Below are 16391 nucleotides of genomic sequence, written 5' to 3' on the forward strand. Positions count from 1 at the left end.
GAAGGGAGAAGAAGAGACTGAAAAAAAAGAAAGGAGGACAAAGGGTGAAAGCATTAATGAGCTCTGCAGGGAGAGGCCTACCTGCCTTTGTTTCCAGAATCAGAGATTCTAACCCCACCCAATTTGGAAGGCCAACCAGGGAGCCAGACCAAACCTATATCCCTTATGAACTGGGTGGTCTTGGGTCAGCCATTTACACCCTTGATATCTCTGCTCATTCATTTATTGTCTGGTTCATTCGTTTGTTCACTAGTTTATTCGATCGTCCATCCTACAGAATAAGAATTGGCTTTAGACACTGTCCTAGGTATTATTCCTTGTTGGTCAAATGGGAATAATAATCCCAATTTGCAGAGTTGTTAGGAGGATATGAGACAAACACCTAGCAGAGTGTCTAACCTTTTCGTGACTGGTTTGTGACTCTCTCCTCACGTGAATGTAAGCCCTTGAGGATAGGGACGTGGTGTGTGTTTGTTCTCTCTGTCTCCCCGCACCTGGAGAGTGACTGGTGCTCAATGGACATTTGAGGAAGGAAAGAAACTTGGGATGAGGTGGGGAGAGAAGAAAGTGAGGCAAGCACGGCACGCTGAGTGCCCACTACCATTGCTTCTACCTCTTGGGATGGCCCAGATCCTGAGGAGTCCTGAGGACAGAGTCACGTTAGCACCAGATCTTGGAACCTCACCACTTCCCTCCTTCCTCAGCAAGGCTTCTGGGAACAGAAGGCTATACTTCTGAAGACATGAGGGATCCCAGGTCAGCTGTAGACCAGTCCACAAAGCAACTGAATTTGTCACCAGTGAAGCCCATTAACAATTCCCGGGAAATAAAAATAGAATCTGGGTAATAAAATAAAGTCTAACCTTTTTTCTTTTCCTTTGCGCTTGTCTAGTTTCATTCGAAGTGCACCCGACTCTTCAGACCAGAGATCCTAGTGTGAAACTGCGGCGCCCAACACCTCAGCTCGACAGGCCGTGTGCGCGAGGGCTACGCCCGACACTGCAATCCAAGATGGCGGCAGGGGCGGGCAGCGCGCAGAGACGCTGCGCCCCGCACGGCGATCAGGATCTGCGGCCGTGAGCATTGCAGCTGCGTGAGAACTCCGCCCCCTCCCTCCCCCCACCCCACTGACGCAGATGAGAACGCTACTGAGCAGCCCACAGCCTGTGGGAAGAGCATGTGCTCTAAATCAGTAGCTCGCACCTCTCTGTCCTCCGATCAAAGAAGAAAGCTTTCCGTTGCTTCTGAACCAAACTTGGTCTCATTCTATCGGCTCAAACGACACTGAGCAGGAGAATCCTTGTTGGGGACTGACTCTGGTGGGTCCATGACAAAATTTCTCTTTGACGCTCTTCCAACTTCACCCCCGCTTCCTATACCCCTTACTCCTGATGCCCACAGGCTGCTGGGGCCCCGCACGCTGAGGGAAAAAGGGAGAGGGTGAGGTCAGAGCTCTGAACTCTCCCACACTATCCCCTTTGCACTTGCCAAGGCTCGTGTCCCTTCTGATAATTCCAGACATCTGGCCTGTGGAATGAACTGAAGAACAAATTCTCACCGTGGTGTAAGAAACATGGTAGGATGGTGTGTTACCCCTCCCAAGGGTCCTTGCCCTGCCGCCGGGCTTGTGCTTTAAGCCACAGACAGTAATTACAGAAAGTTAGCACTGGGAGGGATCTTTTTTTTTTTTTTAATTAATTTATTTATTTTTGGCTGTATTGGGTCCCCGTTTCTGTGCGAGGGCTTTCTCCAGTTGCAGCGAGTGGGGGCCACTCTTCATCACGGTGCACGGACCTCTCACTATCACGGCCTCTCCTGTTGCTGAGCACAGACTCCAGACGCGCAGGCTCAGTAGTTGTGGCTCACGGGCCCTCTCCTGTTGCTCCGCGGCATGTGGGATCCTCCCAGATCAGGGCTCGAACCCGTGTCCCCCGCATTGGCAGGCAGACTCTCAACCACTGCACCACCAGGGAAGCCCCGGGAGGGAGGGATCTTACAGACCAGCCAGCCCAACCCTTCATCTCCAACAGCCAGTTGCAGCCCCACAAAAGCATAAAACCTAATACTGAGCCCCTGAACAGAATGTCTCTTTGTGACTCCCTGAACCCCAATTTCTGAATAAGCCAGGCTGTTGGTGCTGACATACATTTTTGGCTTGGCAGAGACAAGTGAAGAAATTCTCTGTTCCATCTCGTTGCCTTCTCAGTGTCCTCAGATACTGCCAGGTATTGTCCTATTCTCACCTCTAATTTGACAAGAATTAATTTCCTGATACCTGCGGCTCTCCCGAGAAACCAGTCCCACGACCAGAGCCGTCAGGCTGGACCGCCGTGACACCAGCCCACCCAAGACCTTAGACCCCCAACTCCCCTCCTCTCACACACACTTCCTTTGGACTCTAAGAGAAAACAGAGTTTGCCTTCCTTCTTCTTCGGGCAGAAATTGCCATAATGGGGAGACAGCCCCTTCCAAAGCTGTTTTTATCATTCAAAATTTGAGAGCCTGTGTTTCCTGCATCTTAGCAAAGGAGGTGGGGAGTTAAAAGGCAGGTCCTGGCCTTCTCTGTCCTGGGCCCCAGGCTAAACGGAGAGCTGTCCCAGCACAGAGGGAGCCACGCTAGGCCTGTGCCTGCAACATGCATCCCCAGCACAGAAGCTAAACACAGAGCCGAGACAGGAAGAGTCTCTGCTTCATTTCCACAAACTCAGCAGCAGCAGAAGTGGACTAATGCTGAGGTGAATGAACGCCTTTCTTCAAGGTTCTGTGTAGGGTCCTAGCAATGCATTCATACATCATGTTTTTGTAAACTGTGTAGATATTTTATAACCTCAGTGAAGACTTTCCCTTCTGCCATCCCCTCCAACATACTCTTGTAGAGTGATGGAGACATTCTGGGCATGAGTTAAGGAGAAACAGAGTAAGGAATATGGGTTTCATGGGACATTTTGTGGTCCACAGTTATTTCCATGTCTTGTTAGATTATTGCTAGCCACCCTGAGGAAGGGCTTCCAGGAAATCTTCCACTGCCCACTGGGCATTCTCCTCTGCCCTCCTGACACAAATGTGGAAGGCCAGGGGCTGTGTAGCAATGCGAGCACACACTGGAAGAGTGGGGTATTGAAGGAGAATCAAGGTCTGGAATGTATGAAGCCAAAGGCAAGTCTGTGGAAAATTCATCCACTTCTTACAGCTCACATATGAAAGAAATTTGATAGCAGTTTTCAAACATCTGACAACAAGCCTAAACATTTACATGGCATTGCCAATGAAAAGTTGTGAAGCTGGAAGAAAGTTTGCTAAAATGTAATAAGAAAAAATAGTCCAGGTTTGATCAGCCAAGTCAGAGGAAAGATGAAGTATCTTTCTCTTCTCTCCATTAAAAATATACTACACTGGGCTTCCCTGGTGGCGCAGTGGTTGAGAGTCCGCCTGCCGATGCAGGGGACACGGGTTCGTGCCCCGGTCCGAGAAGATCCCACATGCCGCGGAGCGGCTGGGCCCGTGAGCCATGGCCGCTGAGCCTGCGCGTCCGGAGCCTGTGCTCCACAACGAGAGAGGCCACAACAGTGAGAGGCCCGCGGACCGCAAAAAAAAAAAAAAAAAAAAAAAAAAAATATATATATATATATATATATATACACTACACTGAGAGTTAAATAACTGTAAGAATCAGGGACAAATAATTATAAGCCTTTATTTTATTAACCCAGAAAAACTACAAGTAATGACTTTCTCTATTCAGCTAACAACTTGGCTTATGGTTTATTTCTGAAGGAGAGATCATAAAGAAGATTGTTTAATGACTGTAAATCAATGTTCAAGAGAATTCACTTACTCATTCAACAAACATTCACACACCACCTACTATGTTCCGCTGTATTCAATACAATTTTACAATAGTGAAAAAGAAAAAAAAACTACAAAATCATTGTCATATGAAGAGGTGATCAAAGAGTATGCAAGGAAAAGATAAATAAATAAATGAAGGGAATAAAGCATTATAAGGGTGTTTCAAAGTTAATTAAAATAGCATATTGTTGGGCTTCCCTGGTGGCACAGTGGTTAAGAATCCACCTGCCAATGCAGGGGACATGAGTTCGATCCCTGGTCTGGGAAGATCTCACATGCTGCAGAGCAACTAAGCCTGTGCGCCACGACTGCTGAGCCTGCGCTCTAGAGCCTGCGAGCCACAACTACCAAGCCTGCGTGCCACAACTACTGAAGCCTGCGCGCCTATAGCCCGTGCTCCACAACAAGAGAAGCCACCACATTGAGTAGCCCCCACTCACCGCAACTAGAGAAAGCCCACGCACAGCAACGAAGACCCAACACAGCCAAAAATAAATAAATTTTAAAAATTAATTTTTTAAAAAACGTTAAAAAATAAATAAAATAGCATATTGTTTGAATTTTATAATGTTTGTGTTATATTTGATTTTTTTGTGTTTTCTCATTATAAATAGATACTTTTATACCTAACTTTGTAATGTGTGTTTTTGTTTTTAAGAGGACCTCCAAAACTATGTAAGCTTCATGCCCCAGATAACCTGGATGGAGCCCTGTCAGGGAGTCACTAAGGAAATAATTTGAACCCACTATAAAGAAGTCAACCATGTAAGGACAACAATGACATTCTCCCTGCGGCAACCCTAAACAGCTATGCCATATAAATAAGGCAACTGAGCACAGAGACGCTTTGGGTTCATAAGGAATAGAGAGTTACATGGTTAAAGGAAATGTTCTCACTTGGGGGTAGATAATGCACATTAACTTGTGCGTTGGTGCAATGTGAGTTGATACAATGTGAGTTGTGAGTCGGTAGTTGGGACTTCAAAAGGAAGGCAAGCCCCAGTGTCAAGTGAACTCTGCCCCTGGTTCTGGAAGACTGGAGCTGGGCTGTCCCTGATGGGAACAGGGAATTGTGTCCCCCTGCAAGGATGCATCAGAGAACTGGGGCTTCCCCTGACCTCACTCAGAGGAGGGGAAGACTCACATCTCTGGGATGAATCTCCTGCCCACTAGTCTGAGCCTTATAATGTGCTTTTAATTTATAAAGTGCTTTTAATCTCCTGAGTCTACCTTGAGAGCTCATTGTTATTGACTTTGGTTTTTTCCCTTTCTTTTCAAGTTATTTTATGTTTGGAGAAATGAAACATCAACAAAAAATCAACATGCTTCTGTAGGGTGGAGGGTGGCTAGAGCCCAGGCTTGTGCTGGAGGAGGACTGGGACTTTCACGGGGCCCTGAGGAAGGTTCAACGTGACAAATGTAACCAGTGCAACTAGCATCCAAACCCAAGAAGCCTAACTTCCGACTCTGCACCAGGGAGTGTGTGTTCCTAACAGCCTCCCTCACCTATCTGGCCTTCCATATGCATCACTTCTGGTACATATTTTCTGTGGAAGAGAATGCTAGGTGTATGCCATTATTCATTCTTGCCATCTTATAAAAGAATAGAATTTTAGGCAGTTCCCACTGTATGCCCAGCCTCCCTTGCAGCTAGGCACAGCCATGTGCCTAAGTGCTGACCACAGTCACGTAAGATGAAATAATGGGAACAAATTCCAGATGGTGCCCTCGAAGGGAAGGAGACTGCTTTCCCCTTCCCCTTCTCTCTTGCCCAAAGCTGGAACGCAGACCTGGTCATTGGTGGTAGAGCAGCTTACATCACAAGATGGAAGCTGGGTTTTGAGGGTGGCAGTGCGCTGAGATGAAAGGAGCCTGGTGTCCACCACCATGGAGCCACCACACAGCCCTGGACTGTGACGTAAGAGAAATAAACTTCTAGCTTGTTTTGTCCACGCTTGTTCCAGCCTTTGCTGCAACACCCAAACTTGCATCCTATAGTATCCTTTCCACCAGGCAGTGTAATACAACTGGTTAGAGCCAGCCTCTGGAGTTAGACAGATCTGGGTTCAAATCCTGGCTCCATCACAGAGGATGGCTCTGGTTCTTTTCTGGTAATTGCTATTCATCTTCTTTGACAGCCACTTTGTAGACCTTCCTAAGGGACAATTATTCATACGCCATATATACTCAGCACAGTATGGGCTCGATGGTTGAGCCCAAAGACTCATACTGTTGGGCTCAAATCCTAGATCCATATGTTCCAACTATATTACCTTGAGCAGGTTACTTAACCTTTCTGTGCCTCAATTTCCCCATATGTAAATGAGGATACTAATAGTGCCTCCCTCATAGGATTTGGTGAGAGGTAAGAGAGATGACAGCTACCCACTATGAATGCAGAGCAGACCCAGCTTCCTAAGACTTAAAGATCCCTGGCACAGGACCTGGTATATGATAAGCATTCAATGAATGTTAGCTGTTGCCGCTGCTTATTATTGTTTTTATTATCCCCAGGCTGAGCACAGAGCTTGGTGCCTAAGAGGTAAATGCTTTCAAAAGGATGAATGAATGAAGATCTAAACCATATTCTGTGGAGTGGAATAAGTCACAAAATAAACCAAATACCAAGGTGAGGTGTTTTACCCCAGATTGATCACTGCCCATCGGTGTCTGTCAGAGACACCTCAGTCTGCAAACCCTCACAAGAGCCCCTCAAGCTTGAAATGAAGGGTTTCAGTGTTGTTTACGCTAAATCAAAGCTTAGACTATGGCTCCCCATGGATCTTGTCGATAGCGGGGATCTCGTACAGCCCTGGGGGATTGTCCACGAAACGCAGATGTCCAGGCCACTTTTACTCTGGGTATTGACCCCTGCTATTTGGTGCAACCATAAGAATCTGTGATTCTTATTCAAAAAAGGTGAGTGTAATTCTCACCAGTGATGAAGCTGCAGTAAACTATCTCAGTCCAGGTGTTCATGAGGAACTGACCCTGGGTGGGGCATCACTTCTGGTACAGCCCTGCTTGGGCACCAGAAGCCAACTCCACAGAGTTCCTCCTCCAACAGACAACACCACGGTTTCTAAAGAAACAGGGACTGACTTGAATGAGGCAGTTGGCCTGGACTCCACAAGGCCTGAAGGTCTCTGCTCAGAGAGCTGGAGTCGACCAGAGGCACAGCACAGAATCAGACCCCTGGGTTTGCCGTTCACATTCTGGATCCATTACTAGTTATATGGTCAAATTTCTCTCTCTGAAACTTGATGTTCTCATCTGTCAAATGGATATAATAACGGTATCTACCTCACCGGTGGTTGTAAGAAGTAAATTAAACAATGTGAAAAGCGTATAACAATGCCTGGCACATAGTAAGGCCACAATAAATGTTTACTATTATTCTTGCTGTTTTTAGTTTTTGGCTGGGGCGCACAGCCAGACGCAGTGGTCTGTGGGTTGTGGTGTGGTTTGCCCTCCTTCCTGCTTCTGCGCCTGACCCAGGCCATCCCTCCAGCCCAATGACTCTGCTGGCTCCATCCTGACCACCAGACAGTGGCCCCACTGGACCAGCTGTCACTGGGAACACATCCCCAAATCTCACCTCCTGCCTCAGGTATGCCCTGCTGTGGTTTTAAGTTAAAAGCAAATGGAAAAGAGATATTTCAAAGCATTTTATAAATTACACTTGAAGTAACAATCCAGTTGGGCCCAGCCTGGTCAGCACTGTTTTTCTCTTTTCTCCTCAATTCTTTCCCCTCAGAGACCTGAGGGCAGATTGTTCTGGAGGAGGGGACTTTGCCAGGTGACCCCTCTATTACAGTGTGGGCAGGTTGGTGCAGGGGGCCCCCGGGGGCACTGCCAGGCGCTAGCTCATCCACGAAGGCTGCCAGCTTTTCTAAAGTTCTTTATCAGTGTTTAACCCAGAGGTCCGTCCAGGAACAGTATTCCTCCTCTTAGCCGGCCAACAGGATTGTATAAGGCAGGGAAATACTGCCACCTGTTGGTCATCCAGAATCCCTGTTTGAGCACAAACATTTCCCTGTACACCCACTTTGTAAATATTACTCTAGCCTTTTACTCGTGCTAGATACTTAGTAAATTCAGTATCTTATGTTTCTGCCCAATGTGTCCATTTTACACAAATAGACCTAAAAATTAGTAAATAGACTTTAAAATGGCCTGTCAATACCAGCTCCCTATTCTCAAAATCACCTCTGCATAACCAGGTGTCCATTTCATATACAGTAATCTACAGTTGGGCTGCAACACCGCCTGCATCCACGGGTTCTGCATCCCACAGCAGGCAGACTGTGAGAGACTGGAGCAACTGCAGTATCCTCTGGGGGTCCTGGAACCAATGCTCAGCAGACACCGAGGGATGACAGTGCACTTATGAAAGTTTTGTAGGATCAGAGGAGTAAGGGAGTCTAGAAGTTCAAGTTCGGAATTCTGGGCTCTGTCCTTGTCTGGCCATTGATTAGCTGTGGGACTGGGCGAATGCCTTCCCCTCACAGGCGCTCTGGTGGGTGGGGTAAGCAGGGACTTCCAGCTCCAATACTATATGGTTCTGGGTACCTAATAACATGTAATGGGAAGGCACTGCAAGTGAATTTTCTGAACTAAGCATAACATCAAAAATTATATTGCAAAAATTCTATTTAAAAAAAATGAATAGAAAGAGTTCTCTTTGAGGCCTTCCCCAGTGGGTCATTACCACCCTGCAACAATTAATTGGGCCTGCAGAAAAGAGGCGCCTCCAAGCAAGAGAATGACTGTGGAAATGGTTGTGTGTCCATTCTCCCTGCGTTTGTCTAAATGGTTCCCCTCTCGACCTTTCAAACAGAGAGTGGGGTGTGCTCAAACCACCCTTGGCTGCCGCCGCCACTAGGAGCCCAGATCCCCCAAAGAGCGCAGCAACTGGGGCTTCCCCACATGGGGAACCCCTGGGGTCATCAGCCAGAGACTGGCAGTAAGGGATCCCTCCTTACTGCCCAGGACACCTGTGTACAGGGCCCTGGGGCTTTGAGGGTTTGTGGCACAAGTTAGGACTTTTTCTCACACCCGGTAAACACAGGACATTGCAGGTTGGACAGTCAGCCTCAGAAATGGAAGAACAAAGGGGTTTCAGAGGTACATGTACAGTCCTGATTTGTCACATCTTCAAATAAAAACTTGTTACACATTTGCTAAAATAAAAAAATCAGTTATAAATTACAGTAATAAAAAGAACCTTATCCCGTAAAATTTTCAAATTTCTCGTTAAACACATCTGTTAGTTTTTAAATGTGCTTACTTATTTCAACTAATTCATCCTTAGATGTCCTATCTCAGAATTGGGCTTGGGTTAGTCTGTGCCTCAGACTCCAGTGTTTCCAATCATTAGAATAGCTTGTCAGCCACACCTGCCAACAGCAAATCTCTTTCCTCAGTTAAGCCCCACCCAGTGATGACCTGAGAATTTGAGGCATAACCTCCCCAGATGAGAGTCTCTGTTTCACAGTTCCCACCTTGTCTCTCTAAGTCCCTGTTAAGTAACTTTTGTAGCCCTCAGAGCAGTGGTAGGCTGGTAAATGTTGAATAGCCACAGCACCCACCCGCTGGGGCCAGGAAGCCCTGATCTGTAGTGTTTGCCAATTTCCATGGTGTAAATGCTCCTGCTGTGGCCAGTTTCAAGCGACTGTGATGTGACTGAGCACGGAGGTGAGAAGAAAAGTGCACAACTGGCAAGCGCCAGCCCCATCCCACCCCGACCCAGCACATCTGCAAAGTGAACTCACGTTCAGAGCTGATGATTTCTGAAAGACACGCTTTCCCTACATGTTTGTATACAGAGCAGAAAATAGTATCTCTCAAACAAAACATTATTGTGGTAATCTGCAAAAACGTCGATACACAGTTGTTTTTTTCACACACATGCCCCTGAGAAAGCCTTGGGAGAGTCTCCCCAGTTCTTGCGGATGCAGAAAACAACAGTGTAGGTAGGAGGAAAGGGAGCCGCGTATTTCATGACTGCAAAATCAGGAAAGTGAGAGAAAAGTCTGGGAAGGAGGACTAGACACAAGGAAACAGGATATGCGCGGGTTACGGTTGAAAGAGGAGCTGGGTAGCAGTCATCTCAAACTGAAATCTCTCCTCGGGGCCGAGCCCTCGCGGAGAAGCAAGCTGAATGCCGGATGCATGAATAGCAGCCCAACCCGTAGTCCCCGTGAGTCCCCCTCAGCACCCATCAAACCTTAGTGTGACTTGAGAGAGCTCCCACTTCAGGGAAATGAGATATGCAGCAGGGTCCCAGGGAACCCGCGAAAAGACGAACATCAACCTCATTCACACCCGGCTAAGGGGTCAGCACAGCCGACGGTGTACTGGGCTCAAGTCTTCACATGCTATTAAAGCTTAGTGGGAGACGACCAGCCCCAGAAAAAGTCGAGAGGAAGCAAACGTGTGTTTTCCTTCTTCCATCCTAATCCTCTCTCTTCCTCTCCCCGTTTGTCCGGCTGCTGGCTGCCTTCCAACGAATCCACACACGCAAGAGGATTGGCCAGTCTGCTTCAACTAAGAATTCCCTTCAAAAAGCAATTTGCATTTTATTAATGGATCCAGGGAGACAGAAAAGCCTTCAAGAAATCAGCAGTCAGTGCAGGCGGGTCAGGGTGGAGGCTGTTCTGTCTTCCCGGGAGGCCGGGGCTTGGTCCCAAACAGGAGTCTTAAGAGGTCAAGGCTGAGGTAATTAAAACAGAAGTCAAACACATTGATGTTCATATAAATGGTGAGCACCTTCTGCGGAGGACTAAATGAGAGTAAACGAGTTTACATTTTAGCATGAACTATATAATGGATATAAGAAAAAAAAAACACTACAGATGACAGTATTTTAGATGATTTATCACATCAGTCGTTGACTTGGTGATTTTCCTTTCTTTCCGTCTTAGATGCTGTATATTTTTTAGATTTATTTTTTAAGTTAAACTGATTAACATATAATTTTGCTTTTAGAATTATCCTTTAAACTTCATTACATGAGATATCCTGAGGCATCGTGGGAACAATTTGGAAGTGATAGTGGGTTTTTTTAAATCTTTGCACAAAGCAAATTAATCAAAATTGACATGATTAAGCAGAAACTTCTCCAGCAATGTGTCTATTAAAATGACCTCTACCCAGGTGATTATGAGTTCTACATACTTTGTATTTGCTTATTTGTTCATTTGTTTTTAAAAGTTTATTCCTTTTTCCTCATGTCTCACACTCATTCTCCCATCACGTTCACATAAGCAGACATTCCAATATTTTTCATGTATGTATTTTTGCATATCTGTATTCCTATAAATTTTATGTTGTTGTTTTGTATACTTGGACTTTTGAGTGATATTGTGTTGTGTACCACACTCTTTGTTACTTTTTTCCCTGAGCATTGTGATTTCTATATTCATCCAACTTGCTCTCTCGTAGTGACTTGGATGAGTACAACTGCTGCAAAGTAACCCAGGCAGTGCCCCATCACATTTTACCTCTGCTCTCCTTGTAAGGGACACTGAGTTCATTTCCAACACTTGGCCACCACAAACAATACTGTAACGAGCAATCTCCTCATGGACCTGGTGAGAGTTTCTTTGAGATAAACACCCAGGAGAGAACTGTTGAGTCATAGGGGATGCATATACTAAATTTTTCTAAGTAGGACCAGAAACCTTCTTTGTGTTCTTTCCAGAAAGAATGAACCAGTCATTCCTTCTGTTGAGTGGTGAATAAGGTTTCCTACATTCTTACAAATATCTGGCATTATCCAACATATTTTTGCCGGGCTAATTAGTCTAAATTAATATCTCGTTTTCATTTGCATTGATTACTAATTATTTGAAGCTTCACTTCCTATACATGGCCCAGTGTTATATGATTAGCTTCTGGGCTGGCTATGAATGTCCTATTCCTATCCTTTTCCCATTTTTCTACTGGGGCTTGTCTTTTTTTTTCCCAAAAGTTTCTCATATGGTCTAAATATTAATCCCAGGTTTAGCTTAAATTTTGAAAATGTTTCCTCTTGTCCTACCTTCTCTCCATTAACTTTGTTTTTCACTGAAAAATAACATTTAATTTTTAGTTAATCCAATTCATTTATTCGTTGTTTGTTATTTTTGCAATGTGATTTGTGCTTTTAAAGATATGCTTAAAAAGTCTTTCCCTGCTTCTGGATCACAAAGATAACTCCTGTATTACCTTGGATTAACCTTATAATTTTATCTTTCATATTTTCATTTTTAGTTTATCTCTAGTCCACCAGTGATATGGCATTGTGTAGGATCCAGTTTTATTCTTCTCTATAAAGTGAACCAGATCTCCAAACATGTTTTTACTAAACAGTCTGTCCTTTGCCTAGGATTGTCACCTCTATCCTGTAGTTTCCACATATACTTGGATTTGTCCCTGAGCTCTCCATTCTGTTCCATTGATCTATTTGTTCTTACTCCAAAACTAAACTTAAAAAAATAATAATTTCGTTTTGTAGTATGTCAGTATCTAGTAGGATTAGCCCCCCTCCCTATCTTTACTCTTCTTTTTTAAGACTGATTAGCCATGAATTTTTATTTCTTCATATAAATGTTAAAGTTAACCAAATTCCTCAAAAAACTTCAGCTGGAATGTTGATTGAAATCGCATTTGATTTATAGCTTACTTTGAGGAAGAATTGACATCTTTATAATACCACATCACAGCATTCAAGAGCATGGACTCTCTCTCCATTTACTGACATATTCTATGGTGTTTATAACAGTTTAAACGTGTTCTCTATAGAGTTATCATGTAGTCTTGGTCAAGTGAATGCCTGGATACTTTACGTTTTTTTGTTTCTATTATGAGTGGTATCTTAATTCTAATTATATAGTGTAAGAGATGCCATTTTTACAGCTTGATCTTTATTTAGTAATATGGCTAAATTTTTATTACTGCTAACAATTTATAATTTCTGTTTATTTTTCTAGAAAGATGATTATATCTACTGAAAACAATGAAAGTTTCAACTCTTCCCTTTCAGTCTTTAAAGAACATATATTTTTTTCCCCAATAGGTTGTTCAGGATCACGAGTCCTGTGAAAGATAGTATTAAGTAGTATTAATACTAATAGTAGCAGTAGTCATCATTGTCATCATCTTCGTCTTTTATTAGTATGTAAGGGATATTATTTTCATCCCTATCTGAAAGGAACTGTGTCTAAAGTTTCATCATTATGCATAAGTATATTTACTGTATGTAAGATTTTGGTATATAAGCTTTATCAATTCAAGGATGTTTACTTCTACTCGTAGTTTGATAAGAGTTTTTATCATAAATAAGTATTCTACTTGTAGTTTGATAAGAGTTTTTATCATAAATAGGTATTGATCCTTTTCAAAAGCTTTTTCTGCAAAGATTGAGGTAATTAAATAATTTTCCTTTATATGTGTGGAATGTGGGGAATTACACTGATTGATTTTCTGTTGTTGAGCCATCATTTTATTCCCGGGATAAACCTCACTTGATTTTGATGTATAATTTTTACAATAAACTGATGTTTTCAGTGAATATTTTACTCTCTGCTTATGTATCTACGTTCATCGTGAAATGAGTCTATAATTTTCTTTCTCTTCTGTCTTTGCAATCAAGAGTATACTAAATTCATAAAATGAATGAGGCAGCTTTCATTTTTCCTATTTTGTGGTACAACTTGTATAAGATAGGAATATCTGTTCCTTGAAAGTTTGGTGAAATTCACCTATGAGACTGTATGAGCGTGGGATTTTTTGGAAGGTATGTCTTTGATGATCTTTTCAATTTGTTTAATACTTGATCTAGTTCAAGCTGTTTTTTCCTGTACCATTTTAACATTTCATATTTTTCTATGAATTCATTTCTTTCACCTAGGCCTTCAAATTTAGTGGCAGATACGTGTCCATGTGCTCTTCCAATCTTTCTGTTATAGTTATTTCCCTCTTTTTAATTCTGTATTTTTAAATTTATGCCTTGTCTTTTTTTATTTTTCCCCTTTCAGTCTTGTGAGAGATCTGTCTTGTTGGTACTAAAAAAAAATTTGTTAATCCTGTCAATCGTTTTTTGTTGTTCACTATTTTATTGAATTCTGCCCTTATAACTATTTCCTTCTTTCTTGTTTGCTTTATTGCTGTTTTCCAAATTCTCTTATTGATTGTTCACTTCATTTATTATTAATATTCCTTGTTTCCTGACAAATATATTTGAAGCTGTAAATGTTCCTGAAACTTTCAGTTGAATCCCACAATCTTAACGTGTAGTGTTCACTGTAGTCCTGGTATTTCTTAAAATTTCTTTATTATTTTCTCTGTAACGCAAATGTTGTTTAGTAGTATGTTATTTTGTTTCCTAACAAAAGGAATTATTTAGTTCTATTTATTTGTTTTCTTGTTAGTGTGTCTGAATGTATTCATTATTAATTTGTTGCCTAAAACATAATCTATTTTTGTAAATGTTCCATGTGTGCTTGAAATCTTTGTTTAATTTTATTGTTAAGTCTTTGATCACTGCTTTTTCTTTCTTTTCCTTTTTTTGGGGGGTGGGCGTGTCTACTCGATCAGTCTTTCTCCAGTTACCATTGTAGGATCATCTATTTTTCTCTGTCATTCTCTGAAGCTTTTTTATTAGGTATATATATGCTCATAATGGACATATCTTTTTTTGTTGTTATTCCTTCTATACATATATCAACATAACATCTATCATCTATCCTCTGTGATATTTTTTGCCTTAAATTCCTATTTTGTAAGATATTAATATTGCTACTCTAATTTTCTTTTCACTCATAATTACCTGGTATATATTTTTTATCTAGTTTCATTGTCAACTTTCTGTATTTTGTCATAAATTCTGTAGATTCTTTTCACTCATAATTACCTGGTATATACTTTTTATCTACTTTCATTGTCAACTTTCTGTATATTGTCATAAATTTTGTAGACAACATACTGTCGTGTCATATTTTGTTTGTTTTTTAATCCACTCTGAGAGTCTCTGCCTTTGGTGAGTTTAACATTTTGCTGCTCTAGTTCCACTATCTCATTTAGTTATTTATTTCTTTTTTATAATCACCATGCTATACACTACATCCCCAGGATTTATTTATCTTATAGCTGGAAGTTTGTACCTTTGACCATCTTTACTCATTTTACCTGCCTCTGGCAATCACCAACCTGTTCTCTGTATCTATGAGTTTGTTTTTCTTTAGATTCCACATACAAATGAGATTATACAGTATTTGTCTTTCTCTGACTTACTTACTTAGCACAATGCTCTCAAGGTCCATCCATGTTGTTTTGCTCTACTCTCTCTTTCCTCTGTTCCTCAGTTCCACTGCATATATGAAGTTTTCCCAAATGCACTGCTGTCTACATATCCCCGCCTTACTTTACCATAATCTCATGTCCTCTTGGGCTCCCTCCCACTCTGCTCCCTACATCATGCTGATAGAATTTTAGTTCTGGGTTTTACGTGAGAGCGTTTTTTTCCTTCTGACACCAAATACGTGGAGTCTTTTCCAACACTATTTCTCCAACTCCCCAACACCACCGAGGTGCCCTACAGTTCAATTCTGACACTAACTACCCAGAGTTAGTCAGATTCCACAGGTTTAAGGACTTAGCCCTGGAGACTGCCCTCACTTCAGATGCTAGTTACAGGTCTCGGGTTTCCAGTTTACTCATGCTTCTGTCCAATTTGGCTACAAAGTCAGAGGTTTTCACAACCCTCACCCCAGGCTTGATAATTTGCTAGAATGACTCAGAATTCAGGAAAATACTATACTTACTATTACAGTTTATTATAAAGGTTATAAATAAACAGTCAGATGAAGGGGTATGCAGGACAAGGTCCAAAAGGGTCCTGAGCACAGGAGCCTCTGTCCCTGTGGAGTTGGAGTGCACCACCCTCCCAGCATGTGGATGTGTTCACCAGTTTGGACATTTCCCAGACCCCATCATTTTGGGGTTTTCAAGGAGGTTTCATTACATAGGCAAAATTGATGAAGCCATTGGCCACTGGTGATTAACTCCATCTTCAGCCCCTCTTCCCTCTTGGAGGTTGGGGAGTAAGGTTGAAAGTTCCAAGCTTCTAATCAAGGCTTTTTCTTTCTGGCCACCAACCTCCATCCAGAAGCTATCTAGGGGCCTGACAGACCTTGCCTTATTAGTCAAAAGATGCTCTGTCACCTTATCACTCAGGAAATTCCAAGGGTTTTAGGAGCTCTGTGCCAGGAACTAGGGACAAAACCCAAATATCTTTCTTATACCACATTATGTAAATATATTTCCTTCAACCTTAGCTTTTAAGACAAAGATAAGCTTTACCAAGATATTTGATCACTCTCACTTCCTATAAATCTTGCTCCATCATTTGGATTTATTTCTTATTTAAATACTTCTTCCAAAAGTGTTTTTAATATGGGTCTTTTTTGTGGCAAAACTTCTAATGCTTTCTATGCCTGAGAATATTCTTATTATGTCCTTACATTTGATTAGCAGATTGTCTGGATATAGTAGTTTAA

The sequence above is a fragment of the Delphinapterus leucas genome, chromosome 12 (assembly GCF_059928025.1).
Source record: "Delphinapterus leucas isolate spDelLeu-1000000601 "Yukka" chromosome 12, BTC_Dleu_Yukka2, whole genome shotgun sequence".
Classification (NCBI taxonomy): Eukaryota; Metazoa; Chordata; class Mammalia; order Artiodactyla; family Monodontidae; genus Delphinapterus; species Delphinapterus leucas.